Source organism: Hermetia illucens, chromosome 2 (assembly GCF_905115235.1).
Source record: "Hermetia illucens chromosome 2, iHerIll2.2.curated.20191125, whole genome shotgun sequence".
Classification (NCBI taxonomy): domain Eukaryota; kingdom Metazoa; phylum Arthropoda; class Insecta; order Diptera; family Stratiomyidae; genus Hermetia; species Hermetia illucens.
In genome coordinates this window covers 184,647,188-184,663,487 of record NC_051850.1, presented here as the reverse complement: position 1 = coordinate 184,663,487, position 16,300 = coordinate 184,647,188, and the positions used below count along the sequence as shown (strand labels likewise).

The following is a 16,300-nucleotide window of genomic DNA, read 5'->3' as shown; positions in this document are numbered from 1 at the left end:
TCCAACCAGTTGGTAGTATATCATCCACTTAAATTTTTCCTCTTATGGTTATGAAAATCTCTTCTACAAACGGAGCAAAATTTGAGCTATATACATAATCCCAACTCTCAGACAGGCAGCAGTCTAGCCTCAACGATATCCTGAAAGCTTAAGGAAAATAAAGAAAAATGAAGCATGCCAGCGGTTGTCTGCTTCTCTGCAAATTACCACAAATGAAAAATGCATGCGGTTCACCATTCATTTACCTTCGTCTCTGGCAATTTCATAATTTTTCCAGCTATTTCTGGGGAGTGCATTTGGAAAATCATATCATAAATATATGATCAATTCTGAGGAATGAACGCCAAGGATTATGATGACAAAACAGGCTCGTAAGGAGGGCCGTAAAATTGGGGTTTTGGACAGACACAATGGCCGGCAGTCCAGTGGCAGTTTTATGATGAAAATGGTTTCTTGCTATTCATGCAGTTTTATGACAGCAACAGAATTTCCTAATCCTTGAAACTGTTAGCCTCGGCTGCTGTCGCAAAACTTCCAGAAGTTTTCATATTTTCATATTCTATGAACTTTTCTCTTGGCAACTGAAAATGTGAGAGATTCTTGTTTTCAGAGTGGGAAATGTTCGAATCACATACATTTTCCGATTGCACTCTCCACTGGACAACACATGGCCAGGACATAGACAAATGGCCAGATGCACCCGCCATCAACCCTCGCGCAGAAGTTATATTTCTAAGGTCCCTCATGCACACACACAATAGTACTTAGAGGATTAACTGCATAAGGGGAGAGATACGAACGTCCATTTCAGGATGTTGTAAAGCACGAGTCCTCCACTTTTGACTGTTTCATTTTGCACGAGTTCGTGTAAGAAACTTTTATGCTGTGCCAGCGGCAAAATGCTAGTGATATTAGAAAAGAATAATGAAAGCCCGGGCTAGAGGGAGGTCAATAAGTGCGCTCACAGCTACTGAATTTTTAATTTCAATTACGTTTTACTCTACAACAAGGACGCCCTGTGCTATTCATTTTTAAAGGTATATGAAATTCGGAAAAAATTCTTAGGAAGGGAATAAGAAAAGTTTGAGATTAATGATTAGGTTAACAGCGAAAAACTTTTAAATTGAAGTCTTATTGTCCTCTGCTTCCAAATCAACGTAGTCCTTCAAGTTTCTGTTATTAGAAAAGGAGGCTAATTGGCTATTGCAGACAATCGTGATAAGGGTGAAGCTACACTTTAAATCCTCCACTTTTAGCAGAATCGAGATGTGGATAAGGCGGTGTCACCACTTCAAAATAAGAGCCCAAAAAATATAGTGTATTTCGCACTCTCATGACCTCTAATATGTAACACTCAGCAAAATCCAACTCACTTTTGCGAGGGGAGAAGTAAGGATATTCTGAACACAGAATCAGATAGTCCATATGTCAACCAACGAGAAAGCTCCCTACCCTCACATTTTTAGATCCTCTAGTGGGAAAGTCAACCTTAAAAAGCTCTCATTAAATATGAGCCTAGGAACGAACTAATAATTTTTCCGATAGGTATGTCCGTATGTCCTTGTAACACCGAAACTGCCCAGTTGATGTGGGGATACCACCCTCACGTGAACATTCCTTCCTAAGAAGTAATTTCGGCCAAAAGGAAATATTTTGACACTTTTCCGGAAAACAGTTGACACCCTCGGCAGGTGGTCATAATTCATGGGCTATGTCACATTCTCAGTCTATCAAAATCCTTCTATAGGGGAGCAAAGCACTTACTGTACGCAGCCCTTAATCTTGACAGTTCCTCTGTATTCTACCAAAATCATAAGCCAGTCATAAGCCATTACAATTATGAACCCTCAGCCGCTTTCAAGAGCAACATCTTCCGAAGAATCTCCAGACGATTACACGAGGATAGACCATTCCGATGTTCATATAAGGGCAAAGTCATCAACAGAATGCTATGAGTAGGTCACTTGATCGAACGGATGAAAATGTGGGAGTCTTATAAGGATAATACAGGGTGCGGCAGCATAACTTCCTTTTTTAAAATGCACGCCACTCAGTTAGTTGATGTCATAGCGGAGCGCTAGTAGTCTCGTTCAAGAGGGGATACTGTAAAGTTTTGTCCCGACACGGTTCAGTCGCTATCATGCGTTGGAATAGTGAGGAGCGTGCCTTTGCCGTTGAGGTTTACTTTTCAAGCGGATGTTCGGTTATTGCAACACAGCATGCATTTCGGAATCGCTTTAATTTAGCCCCGTTGGCTCCCGTCCCAGACCGCAAATCAATTGTTACATGGGTCACTACAAGAAAATTTGGATTTGGGGGACACTTGGTTCCAACAAGATGGTGCAACAGCACACACTTCAAGAGCATCGATGGCTGTTTTGAGGGAACACTTTCCAGAGCGCCTTATCTCAATTAGAGGCGGTTTGGAATGGCCGGCACACTCTCCCGATCTGTTCCCTTGTGATTTTTTTCTATGGGGTTTTTTGAAATCCCCTGTTTATGTGAACCGTCCAAGAAGCCTACAAGATTTGAAGACCAACATGGAGAATGGGGGACGTCACCTAACAGATTTGATCTTCAAAACGATATAAATAAAAACTTTAGACATATACCTACATTATAAAAAATAAATAAATATTTTCCGATGCATACAATAGTTTTTATTGAGTTTTAAAAAAAGGAAATTATGCTGCCGCTCCCTATATAAAAGCTCCCGATTTGGATGCTTTTCTCAACAAAGCTCTGAAACTCGCTGTTAAGACCAGACCCGACTTGTTTATCAGCGTGTTTGAAACATGCATGGTAGAAGGAGTTTTCCCCGATCGGTGGCAGAGGCAAAAGCTAGTTTTTCCCCTAGGACATCCATCATCATACCGCCGGATTTGCTTCATCCACACGGTAGGAAAGTTGCTCGAAACGGCCATCTGCTCCCTCTTATTGAATATAAACATGGACTATCGGAGCAGCAATTTGAATTTCGACAAGCCCCCTCAACGATCGACACCGTAAACGTTGTTGTGAAGCTTGCTTGAGACGCGACGTCGTCTAATAAATGCTATGCCGTGATGACGTTGGACGTCAAAAATGCATTCCATTCCGCTAGTTGGGAGTGGATAAAAAGCTCACTGGCTAAAACGGGTGTCCCTAGCTATTTGACTAAGCTCCTCAACAGTTACCTTTCGGAGAGGACACTTTGGTACAACACGGATGAGGAATCCAAGCAGTACACCGTCACCACAGGAGTACCACAGGGCCGAGTGTTGGGTCCTCTCCTGTGGAACGTCATGTACAATGGGGTCCTTGTCGTTCCCGGGCCAAAGGAGGCCACGATAATCGGTCTGGCAGATGATCTAGCTGTGGTTGTCGTCGCGAAACAACCTGAAGACGTTGAAATGTACGCTAACGAAACCATTAGCGCCATAAAAGCGTGGCTGGAAACGGTTCAGCTTGACCTTGCGGAACAAAAGACGGAGGCGTGTTGGTGGTCACGTCATCATTTCGAAACCGGTTATCAAATACCTAGGGGTGATGATTGACGCTAAAATCAATTTCAAGGGACATCTGGGCTATGTCTGTGAGAAAGTGGCAAATACCACCGTAGGAGGGTAAATATGACTTACCGCTTAGTGGCCCTAAGGGTGTGCAGCGCCTTCAGAATAATATCAGCCGAGGTAGCGTGTGTTATTGTGGGAATGATCCCGATAGACATTCTGGCAAGTGAGACACGCTGCCTGCACGGGACAAGGAAAATTAATTCTCCTGAAAAGGATGCAGAATTTTCGGTATTCGGCGGCAAGGCGAGAGTCGCTAGAAAAGCGGCAGAAACGGTGGGACGACTCGCAGAGAGGTCGCTGGACCACACACTTTGATTTACCGTATTGAGGAGTGGATCCAGCGACGACACGGCGAGATTAACTACCATCTGACGCAATTCCTGTCAGGACATGGTGGTTACAGGAAGTACCTGCACCAATTCAAGCTGGATGATTCTCCCTTGTGTCCTGAATGTAGTTGTACACCTGCGGACCCGGAGCATGTTATGTTCCACTGTACACGATTTTTCTCAGAAAGGAAGTCTAGAAGACTCTCTGAAAACCAACCTAAGTTCGCAGAACATCGTCAGAGAAATGTTGAAGTCGGAGGGAAACTGGTGTGCGATGAACTCCGCAATAAAAAAAAAATACAAGACGATCTTGGAAGAGCGGAGCGCGCAAGGAGGACGCGAACAACGGAAGGCTTTTTCGCTTAAAGCGCAGTCCACCCCGCGAAGTAACGCTTTGCGACGGTCCTGCGGAAAAGGAAGAAGGAGAAAGTGGGGGTGGTTTTAGTGAGTGAGAATCCCACACGCTGCTGCAACTTGGCGCGGCAGTGTCTTTGTAAAATTCCCACCTCCATACATAAAAAAAAGACAGACAGACAGACGGACAGACAGACAGGCAGACAGACAGACATTGAACCGATTTTAATAAGGTTTTGTTTTGCAAACAAGGCGCGCCAATCCCGTTGGATTAATGCCTTGAAGCGTGCAAGAGCACTTAATTCAAAGGTAGCTGAATAACAGCTGATTTGATGCAAACTCCTGTCATTAATTTGTGTATCTCTGTCCATGACAAGTTACATCCTTGTTTATGCTGGCAGAAAAGCAGCTGATGCCGTATCATCGCTAGCAGTATCCAAGCAAAATTCTTCCAGAGGACTTTTTACGCCAAAAGGACTGCATATTCGTATTTTCCCCATCTACAAAAGATTTTGGAATAGATTCTAGATCGATTGCTTATGAAATTTTTCATTTAAACCGGAGTCACTAAAATTTCTGGTGGAAGGATCAAAACCCGTCTGTACTTTAGTCGTAGTGACCACGTTTTCCATATGCCCAGCTGAGATATGATAAGTCTAAACCAGCTTTTTGTTGCTTGTATCTCAATACCGCGACATTTCTTTAAGAGTTTTAGATTAGGTTCGTCCTCAGATGGTAGCTTCACATCATCCTTTTGCTTTTCATTGGAATGTTGTCTGATAAACCTCTTCATATCTAACTTCTGCTGGATTCGACTTTCTCTAGGCTTCTTACGCGTCGATCTCAATGAATCGCTCAATTTGCTTAGGAAATCCTGTGTAGATCTCTGCAGCTTTCACCGCTTTGTCATCGGAGGTGCATCGTTCTTACACAGGATCTGCCGTGAGGTCAGTTGTGTTTCGACTAATTGGTACTGGACACCTTTGATCGTAAGTGAGTAATAAAACTTCTCCGAAATGGTGGAAAGGATTGAAGTACATGGCCAGGAACCGACAGCAATGGCGTGTATGTGTAGTTTACGTCATATGGTCCACATAGGGGCTTATGGACACCATTATTTTAGCTATGCAAGTGGTAACCCAACAGTGGCGGAACAGCACAAAGATGAACACAAACATCCTTGACGACTAGGATTCGAACTCGAAATAACGAGATCGAGAGGCAGGCGCTCAACCAACTCAGTCATGGTACCCATAATTGAAAGAATGGTATGTATAATGTCCGACCGCTGGAGGCTTGGAGAGGACCTAACATTTTTGGAGTTCGGAGTCTTCCACAATATTGTCCGCATTATTTGGCAATAATAATGAGTTAATACTATCTATGGTTCTGAATGTTGGCCGACTATAAAAAACAATGAACGGCGTCTTGCGGTAATGGAGACGAAGATGTTACGTTGGACTAGTTGCGTCACACGTTTAGGTCACATCCGAAATGAGGATATCCGCGATCGTTATGGGGTTGCACCAATCGTGGAAAAGTTGCGAGAGAGGCGTCTTCGATGGTGTGGTCACGCAATTCGTGCCAACGAGAATTCATTGATCTGAACATCGACGTGGATGGTAACCGACCAAAGGGCCGACCGAAACAACGGTGGCTTGATACGTTGGATGGGGATTTGAAAGCTTCGAGATTGCACCTAGATCAGGCATTCGATAGAGCCAAATGGCGAAGCCGATCACGACGAGCCGACCCCGCTTGTGAACGGGACAAAGGCTGAAGAAAAAGAAGAATAATAATGTGCTAATAGGGGTGGGATAACATCTGTGTCTTTTCTTAGCCATTGTAGTCTGTTTTCAGTTTGTTTTAAAGACGAATGGACCAACACATTCGAATGGATTAGTTTCAAGGACCCAAAAATTGAAGCTCGGATGTAATTTGGGATAATGAATTCGCTCATTACGCATTCAAATAGTATCCAGTCTACTGATTGCAGACAAGTGAAGCCAACACGATTTTGGTTACTTTCGCATGCAAAAGGACTTGAAACCTAAGCAGCACTTATGCAATTGCCTTAACTGCTACTTCCGAAATACCACTTTGCAATAATGCTTGCCATTTTCTTGAACGATATCTGTCGGTTATTGCTTTGCACTTTTATTTCCAGCTACAACGTCGAAATAATGGAAGGACAGACTTGTTCAATAGCGGCGACAATTTTTGCCTTACATGGTTCCTAGTCATGTATGTTCCCGTGCCCGGTTTGCCACTCCGGTGAATTTGAAGAAGCAGGGGGAGGAGAGGTGGGGGGGGGGGGGTGGAATCCTTGTTGAAAAATATAAAAAGTGGTAAGTACAAGTTGTCACCTTGTGTGAAATTTACATTTAGAATACTCGTTTAATTCTAAAGACATGGTTACGTTATAGTCACTGCACGATGTTTTCACACCATGTGTCCTGTGCCAGGATGAATGCATGTATGAAAACAGTTTGTGGGTTAAATTGAATTGGAAATGGGAAATGGGAAAGTGGGGGAGATGCATTAATTTTTCGGGGTTGTCCCCAAGCGAAATTCAAACGAAGGTAAAGTCTGATGAACTTGAAAATTTTATGGAACATTTTCGTAATCAACATATCGGAATAAAGGATGTTGTCAATAATGGATATGTTGGCGCGTTTGGGCACGAATAAATGGGAGAAATTTATCATTTATAAGGAAGGCGCAGAATATATTTTAGTCCTAAGTATGACAGTTGCATGCTTCATGCTAGATGTAACAACAAACTGCCGAGCATGAATGTATAAAAAGGATACCATCATAGATTGGGTGCATCAATCTTGCCTCCCTTTTGAATCTCTTTACCGGAGATTTCCTACCCTTCTTTCGGCAGCGACTGTATTTTCTGAAATATGACGTTTCATTCTACATGTCCCCAACAACTTTCGCTAACGCCATATCAGCACTTTACCACCTATCGAGCTCCAGGCTACCTCTGCTGAGGTCGAAAAACTTGGAGCAAGGAACAATTTTCGTAATAAAAATTTGAGTAAACGAAAAAGTGCTTACATGCAACGTAAATTGAAACATACTCGACGTCCACTCGTCCTTTATTAGGACAACCTCAGATATTATCATTGCATGAGCCTGGGTGCCATAAGATGAATGTATATTGCTTGGTTATGGGATGGCTTGTTGAGCGACAAACTTGAGTTATTCACTAACTCTAATGAAAGTTACTGCAAGAAGGACTCAGTGAGAAATTAGTAAGCATGTGGACACTGCGGAATTTCGAGCCTTGGATAGAGCGTAAAAAAGGAAGTGGTATGCATTACTGGGACATGGGTTGAAGAGAAGTACGTTGGATTAGCCCAGGAGGTGAAAATGTCATACGTCTGCTGTATGCAGTTGCTGCGAATTTGACTTCGTCCACCCCATCTAAGAGCCTGTTCGTGTGTTAACCGAATTAAATTTGGAAGTTGAGCAAGTTTCCTTCCGTCCTAACGTCATCAAAGTATTCGGTTGCATGGCTTTATAATATTAAGACGTTGGGCTTAATAAATACTTGAGCAGTTCAGCTGAAATTGCCCAGACTTTGCAACTGTGATTCGAAGCGAGGAAGCATGAAATGTCAGAAAAGTAAAACATTGACATTTAGGTACGGGACAAGTTCTCTGGACATTTCAAATTGGTGTTTGAGTTGAGTGCATAGAATATTCGAAAGAATTTGAATGAGGGACGCAGTGTGAACTATTTGGCTTGTATAATTGATGGGAAGCAAGCTGACCTTGGAGAGGTGTTGAAATTTATCGACTATAGATGCTGTTCTGGAGTCAAATAATGAATGACATGCTCGTTGGACTGCAGGTGCGACAGCACGTCATTCTCCATTTTTCTCCAGAACATTGTTCCGTCGAGCTGGATATTGGTTGGATATTGGAACATCATCATTACAATGGAAGATAAAGCAAGAATCGAATTGAGCTCCGATGCAGTTGTGGCGGGACGTCAGGGACGCAAACCCCGAACGTCATAAGAATTCGCCTTCCTTAAGGCACTGAACTGCCGCCGACACGTCTAACGGCCTAGCAAACTATCCAGACCTCCGGGGTGAGTAGTCGTTTTCCCAAGTTCAATAAAAAGAACGGGACGCTGCCGGGGTCGGCGGGTGGTCTTTCTAGAGAAGAAGGTTTTTCCCTCCGGTCTCCTCTGAGTCGTTTTCCGTGTAGCTGTCATGGTTTTGTTGCATCGACGGAACAAAAATTCACTTTGCTTCCTTTGTTTCGCTTAGGTCGCTGGTTCACTCACTAGCTGTCATGTCACGGGTAGAGAAAACCGCGGGAAGTGCGATCCCGCCTGTAACAGCTTTCCAACGGGGTGGCCGTGGCCGATCGAGGTGACGTGTTTGAGGACTGCTCCTACATCAGGTCAAAGGACCAGCCCATACAACGGCTTTCAGTGAGTGAGGAAGCGAAGCTGATGATGGACGATCATACCCTCAGCCAGCTGCTTTGAGAAATGAAGCAGCTGGGTGTGGGGTAAGGTCGGCTTAGAGCTGTTGAAACTCCTTTGGTTGCAGCGACTCCCAGAGAGCACCTGCGCCATCTTGGCCTGCGCGGACTTGGGGTCACTGGTGATGTTGTCCGTCACGGCCGATAAAGTCTCGAGAGACACACGACGGGAGGTAGAAGACCTCAAAGAAATGGTAATAGGTTACAGCGACGGTAGGTACTTCGCGTTCGGGAGGTAGATTTCGGTCGCAGTCAAGGTTGACGTCTGCAGTTGCACGCCGGGACCCTCGCCGGCCTTGATGATTTGCTGGTATCACCGTAAATTCGGAGCTCAAGCGACTAAATGTACAACCGGAATCACATTTAATGCAACAAAAACCTAGGCTTACCAACGGCTACCCAAAGCGAAGTACCACATCGCCTTACAATATGCGACCCTCTGTCGTTGCTCTGGTCGACACTGGCGCGGAGGTGTCAATTCTCCTCGTATCGCGTTCAAATACGTCGATTCCGCAGAACTTGCGACTGGTTGCCGCGAAGTCCTCTCCCAAAAAAAGTATCCACCTGCGAAAACACTCTTTAGATTATTTTCGAGGACGTTGTCGACCATTGCATTCGCGCACTCCTCAGAAAATACCGCAACATCACTACTGAAAGTAGTTTCTTCAGCCAGTTAAGCAGGATATGCAGCACAACATCAACACTACCGGCTTCCTAATCTTCTCAAAGTTGCGTCCTGTTTCACCCCAGAAACTTGCTGTTGCAAAGAAAGAGTTCAATGATTTGTTGAATTTGGGCCCTAAACCAAATGGTGAATGGAGGTCATGCGGAGATTACAAGCGTCTGAACGCTCAGACAATTCCCAACTGATACCCTATTCCGCTCTTCCATGATTTCGCGCAATCACTTACAAACTGTCGTATTTTCACGACCTTAGATCTAGCTAAGTCGTACCATCAAATCCCTGTCGCTCCCGACGACATACCGGAAACATCTATCTGCACACCTTTCGGACTCTTTGAGTTCACCAGGATGACTTTCAGATTGTGCAACGCGGCGCAGACTTTCCAGAGGATCTTAATGGATGATGTTTTAGTCGCTTCTCGCACATGGACCATCTCGAGTGCATTTTTCAACGTCTCCGTGAGACCGGACTCGCTCTAAATGATGAAAAATGCAGATTCCTACAGAAGCAAATGAAATTTCTCGGCCACATGAATACCCGCGACGGAATCTAGCCCGACCCAGACAAGGTTGAAGCGATTAAGGACTTTCCCCTGCCAAACACAATGAAGCATCCGCGAAGGTTCTTGGACATGTTAAACTTCTATCCTCGTTTCTTGCCCAAGGTCGCCTATCATGCAGCGAGCCTCAACTTTACTTGTCTAGGCCCAAAGCCAAAGACTCTCGCGAAGTTGCGTGACCTTACCAGCCTTATTAGACATTGAATCCCAAAGATCTTTCACCAGGGAATCAGCAGTACAGTTCTTGGACTTACGGCTTAGGCATTCCAAAATTACTATTGGGGGATGCCGGGGAAACTGAAAATGGTGTAGAAGAATCACTTCCACTTTCAGAATTGACCATACCAACCATTATACCGATAATGCCAGCCAAGCTGACCTACGTCACAATACTCAATAACATAGACCACAGGCAGTTGACTGAGCCCGGGTTTAACAAGCAATCTCCAATTGGAAGCATTTTGATCAACGAATCTATGTGCACAAAATGCTAAGTTTAGATGGGTGTTGCTTGGGTCTTGCAGACGATCAACAGCAGGCGCAACAAGAAGATCTTTCTTAATGCTGAAAAATAGAGGAACCAGCCACAAGATCAAAGTTGGCATCAACTTCTTCTTTTTCTTCAGCCTTTGTCCCGTTCACAAGCGGGGTCAGCTGGCATCAACTGCAGACCTTGAAGCAGAAAAGCATTATCTCGGTCGTAGGAAGTCCAATGGACGTTATTCTGTAGAATGATCGTTCATCGACGACGTCACCCGATAGCAAGATTTGAAGGACTCTGTACGAATTGGCTAGTTAAGATTCCATCAATTGGAAAACTGTCTAGGAAAAGATAATAGAGAACAGCAATTCATCGAAGAATATGTTCGGTTTGGTCACATGGAAGAGGTTCCAGAGAGTCAGATACAAATCGAAAAGTGCCTTTATCTTTCGCGCCATGAGGCCCTTACTGAAAGCAGTTCAACAACCAAACTGCGAGTTGTCTTTAACGCCTCTCAAAAATCTTATGGAGGGAAATCTCCAAATGGTTTACTCCAAGTCGGGACAATGATCCAGACTGATCTCCTGCGTTTGCTAGTGGAACTTTAAAAATCAGCTACAAGTTAGAAGGTGTCCTTTGCGAATCGGGTAGGTCTCATTCATCCAGACTCTATGCCAAATGGGTGGGATCATGAACCGACCAAGGACAATTCCACCGTTATCGCTTTTAGAGGCATGTTACCTGAGAAACTCATTGACGCTTGGAATGGTCCACACTCGCTTTTAGAAAACATATTGGCTCATGCAAAAAACATGGTCTCACAACAGCTGATCAAGAGACTTGTCTGGTCCATGGTCCGCTCTGTTTGGGCAAAATCAACTCATCTGCTTCTGCTCTGGAAGCGACGTGGATATCAGGCGTTGTTCGCTGCCTTATACCAATCCGCAAATACGTCATGGGTGCGAATTATATCCATAGGAAAAACCAAGCCGACTGAAGCTGCAATAAGCATCTGATAAGTTATCCCCATCATCGAAGGTATAAAGCAGCGAGCAAAATCTGATAATCACTTTGGTCTCGTTAATGTCAGCCCAGAGGCAGGGGTAGCGTCTGATGAGTTTTCTTTACCCTGGACGATTCGATAAGTAGAGCAGCAGTGCGGGCGTGAAGCAACCAAGCCCTGCTGGCATGTATAGAGTAACTCATAGCTGGCTCTGTGTTTGCGCAAATAGATAGCGTGTGAATCTATAGTCTGTACGCCCCCGGAGTCCCATTTTGGATATGATAGGCAGTCTGGTTTTCGGCGAAAGAGTACAGTTAACAAATATCTAGGCTGCACAATCTAAAAGTCCAGTGGAGATACAAGAGGGCTTTTGCTTTCACCAAGCTGGATGCTATAATTAGGTAATGAGCCAGGAAGGGGAGCTGGATGTTCCTTAGTCCTTCGTCATCTGGCAGTATGTCCTGGAACGTCAGTGAAGATTATGCCTGAATCGATCACCAGGCAATCGTCGTTTATCTAAATAACAACTCAAAGGATTGACAGGTCAACATTCATTCAGAAGGTCTGAAATTGTGAATCATCTGAAGTTTAGGCATCTTTGTATGAAGGATATAGACCCATGTGGAAGTTTTACAAAGGAAGGCTCATCCGCACGAATCACATGAGCCGAACTGATTTTAGAGATTTTAGGTAAATGCACGCAACAATGAAAGAAGAGTTACTGAACAATTCCAGCAGGATGAACGACAATTAAGTATTGAATTTGGACGAAGTAAAGAATAAGGATCTTAACGTCGCTAGTTAGGCAGGAGGTGTTTGTGAACATGTTTTAGGCCTATTTGATATATGGGGTACTCCCAACGTAATGGAAAAGTCAGTAGCTTCAGATAAGTGGCACCCACTTGTCAATTTTAGAAAAATTAGATCACTTTTCCTTTGGGATGAAGTCCTAAGTATTTAGCAAGTGCGGGTCCTTTTTGTAAAGTATCTCAAAAAGTGAGCACCCAAATGAAGGAGTCCAGCAATCGTGGTGTACGTTCCACATTGCCATCACCTGATTGGGAGGAAACTGTTTAAACTGTGGAGTTTTCCTTTCGGGACTTCAGGTTTATCAGGGGCTGTTCTTAGTTATACGAATACTGCATCAATGCATGACGTATTTTCGAGTAATAGCACAACTCAGCAAACATCTCCGCTGCAAATGGAAAAAAAAAACATTTACCACAATGGGTTTGGATTACGCAGGACCAATTACCACAAAGTAGAGTGCAGGATGGGGTGCTAAAAGGATCAAAGCATATATTGCCGGTTTTATTTGTCTAGCTACTAAAGAGAAGCTACTAAGAAGTAGTTTGTGATCTACCGACGTGGCATACACAGCTGCACTCCGGCGGCTTATAACGCAACAAGGAAAAGTGTCACACCATATACAGTGATACCGACACTAACTTTGTAGGGAGTGGCAACGAACTGGGGGAGGCATTTGCTGAAGCGACAAAAAACTGTAGAGAGTTCGTCATCAATGAAAAAACACAATATGGAAGTGCATCCCTACTGGTAATCCACATTTCATTGGGCTCTTGGCAGTTGGAGTAAAATCTATGATACATAAGGGCATTTAGTAAAAGCAATCGGTCAGCAGCTTTTGAACATGGAAGAACTATATACTTTTTAGATGCAGATGGAGGCTTGTTTAAATTCACGATCCAGGCAACTATGAAGCTTAAATTCCTGGACATTTTCTAACAGGAAACCAATTGTTCAAAATTCCAGCAACATCATTACAGAAATCTCTCACAAAGAAATGGGAGATTGTCCAGCACAAGAAAAATCATTTTTCAAAGAGATTTAGGCCACCTGCAACAACGGCCAAAATGGAATACTAATCACACTAATTTGAAGATCGGGGATTTGGTGTTAGTGAAACAAGACAACTTTTCATGAACTCAGTGCAAGTTAGCTAAAGTACGTCCTGTCGCTCTCTATGGTTCCGAGTGTTGGCCGACTATAAAAGACAATGAACGGTGCCTTGCGGTAATGGATACGAAAATGCTGCGTTGAACTAGTGGTGTGACACGTATTGATCAGATTTGAAATGAGGATATCCGCGATCGATATGGATTTGGGACGCAATTTGCAAGAGAGGCATCTTAGAAGCTATGGCCACGTAATTCACGCTAACAAGAATTCACTCGCCAAGGTTGGTCTGAGCATCGAAGTCGATGGTAATTGAGCAACAGGCCGGCCGGACAACGGAGGCTTGATACAGTGGACGGGCAATCGCTTTTAAGTTCGCTGGGAGTGTTGGGGTGGATGCAGGGGCTATGATTTGGAGACCAAATTTCAACTCCATCTAATCGCTTGGAGAGTCGTCTCTTCAATTTCAATTCGCACCATCATTACATCACTAATGTCTCCTTCGAATGCGACATAAAAGGACTCAACCATCCACACACACATTACATAAACATTTTCCGAAAAAAAGATCCCAAACTCCGAATCTAAACAATTTTCTGGCTCACTTACAACTTTCTTTCTCCAGTCGCTTTCCTTATTCACTCCAATTTACCATTTCGTTTTTGGCAGCGATTGTTACATTTCGTTGTAACTTACAACACTCACTTCCGTATCCAACAAGTAAACTTTTCCATATCGCACATACTCAGCTATTATTTGAGCACATTATTGGAAGGAAAATATCCTATGAATTTTCCGAATTGGAAGGAATTTATTTGGAATTGGATAGGAAAAAAGAAGGACGAAAAGGAAGTCGAGGATATAGAGCTTCACAATTATGTAAAGTAGCTGTTTATGAGTGTTAAAATAAATTCTCAGGACGCGTTGTGTATCCTTGGAACGTATTATTGTATTTTGTAGTGAAAATGTATTTTATGGTTGTTAGATTGTCAACATTTTTCTTTTTTGGGATCGGAAAAGCTGATCGTGCAGATATGGAGGAGAAAATAGAATGAAATTAACTCGTTTAGAATTTAAATGGTTAAAGTTGGGGAGGGATTTGTAGAAAACAAAAGGAACTTATTGTTTTTGTGGAGTAACATTGTAATATTGTCATCCGCGATTTTTTTTAGCCTCCTGAAGTCAGCGCCTTCATTTTTCTGTCCCAGTTTCAGAAACCGGTCAGCGTTGTCTACCAAGTCCTCCCATATGTTCCGCGGTTTCCCAGGTGGTCATCTGTTTTTCACCTCAGCTTTGAATAGGCACCTGGGAATTCTTCTGTCATCCGCTCTACATGGCCTGCTCACGGCAGCTTTCGAACCTTAAAATGAGTTGTGGCTTCTGGCTTTGTCGTATGATAGATGCAACTCTTGTTGCGACATATTCACCATCCACCCTCACTGCGGCTAAGATTCACCTGCGGAATCGACGTCCGAAAGCATTCATTTTTGCTTTTCGGTCTAGTTCATTGTCAACGTCTACATTTTTCTCATTCTTCGCAAAGATCTCCTTTGCACAGTCTTTCGATTGTTCTAGGATATCTACCAATCCATATAGGCCACTATCTGGGATAAATAACACAGCATAGTATCATTTAGATCCACTAGTCTGTCGTCTTGCTTTAACTTGGAATCTGTGCCGAAATATCTTGTTAATTAGTTTTGAATCTTCACTGAACACTAGCTTGATTCATTGACATTGTAATGAGTGCAATCAGTTTAGAGACTTCAAATTCAGACAGTGGAGTTTGCCATCTTTCTCTATAAATAGAGCAAATGACTCTTTTTGCGACTTTTTTCGACCAAGAAGACTGTATACAGGAGATTCAACTTTCAGCGCATTTTTCGTAATTTTATGGGAAGAAAAATCATTGCGCATCTTCGACCGTGACGGTAATTGCGGGAGAAAAATTCTCCCTGCATACAGCTTTCTTGCTTCTGATATTCATGGTGTGGACAAAGTAGTATGAACACTTCAAAACAAGACTGAATTTTCTCGGCAGTGTGTATGAGCGTTTTATCATCTTGGAAGATAGAAGCGCTTGTGAGTAGCATGATAGTCATAACAAGCTCTTGATCAATGCGGTTGTTGCGATATTCATTGGCAGGCATCTGATCAGTGATGCAAATGAGAGGACCAGGGTACTTTTCTTAGCTTGGCTGATGGAAGAAGACAGTTTAGACGGTAGGCTTCTCTCCGGGTGCTCCTACATAAACTAGGCTGGTAGTAAGAAACAATGTGAAGGATGATTCATTGGACCCTATCCCATGCTTTCTATCCTCAAGTATTCAGGATTTTTTCTCAGGCCACAATTTGTCTCGTAGTCTAGTCCTGACGTCCGTTGCAAAAGATTTTGCAATGAAAGTCCTTTCATGAAGATTAACGTTGTGGAGCTCCCATCACGTAGTTTCTTTGGAAGAATATTACTTAGGTAAGCGTTGAGTTCTGCTGTTAGTTTGGTTGTTGGGTCACAATCCTTTTTAATGTTGTTCAGTCTTTGTCCATTAACTTTTGCTTTCGTCCACTGTTCCTTTTTGTCGATGATATTTTTCCTTGTTTTGGGTATGCTCTCACATTAGATATCGCATATTTACACGAAAGTATCGGTGCTAACATGCGCCAAACTTTACTCCATCGCATTATGTTCATATTATTTTGTACAAAATCATCGCAGTTTTATCAGAACAGCTTGGTTCCCCATACTCCTTATTTTTAGACAGGTTCCCTCTACACCCTCTGCGTCCGCGATTTAGGGAGATTGGGTTGTGCCGTTGAGTAGCATGTAGCAGTAATCAGCCCCGTATCACCAGTAAGATTCCCCGCTGTGACTCTCCACTGCAGCATATTTTAATTTAATTGTCGCTTTCAACG

At 43.3% G+C, this 16,300-nt stretch overlaps 1 protein-coding gene across 1 annotated transcript in view; it reads right to left on the bottom strand.

Moving 5' to 3' along the window:
• The window catches only part of LOC119647856 (RNA-binding protein Musashi homolog Rbp6), a 1,519,969-nt gene that overhangs the window by 166,073 nt on the left and 1,337,596 nt on the right, over positions 1-16,300 (bottom strand). The window lies entirely within an intron of this gene.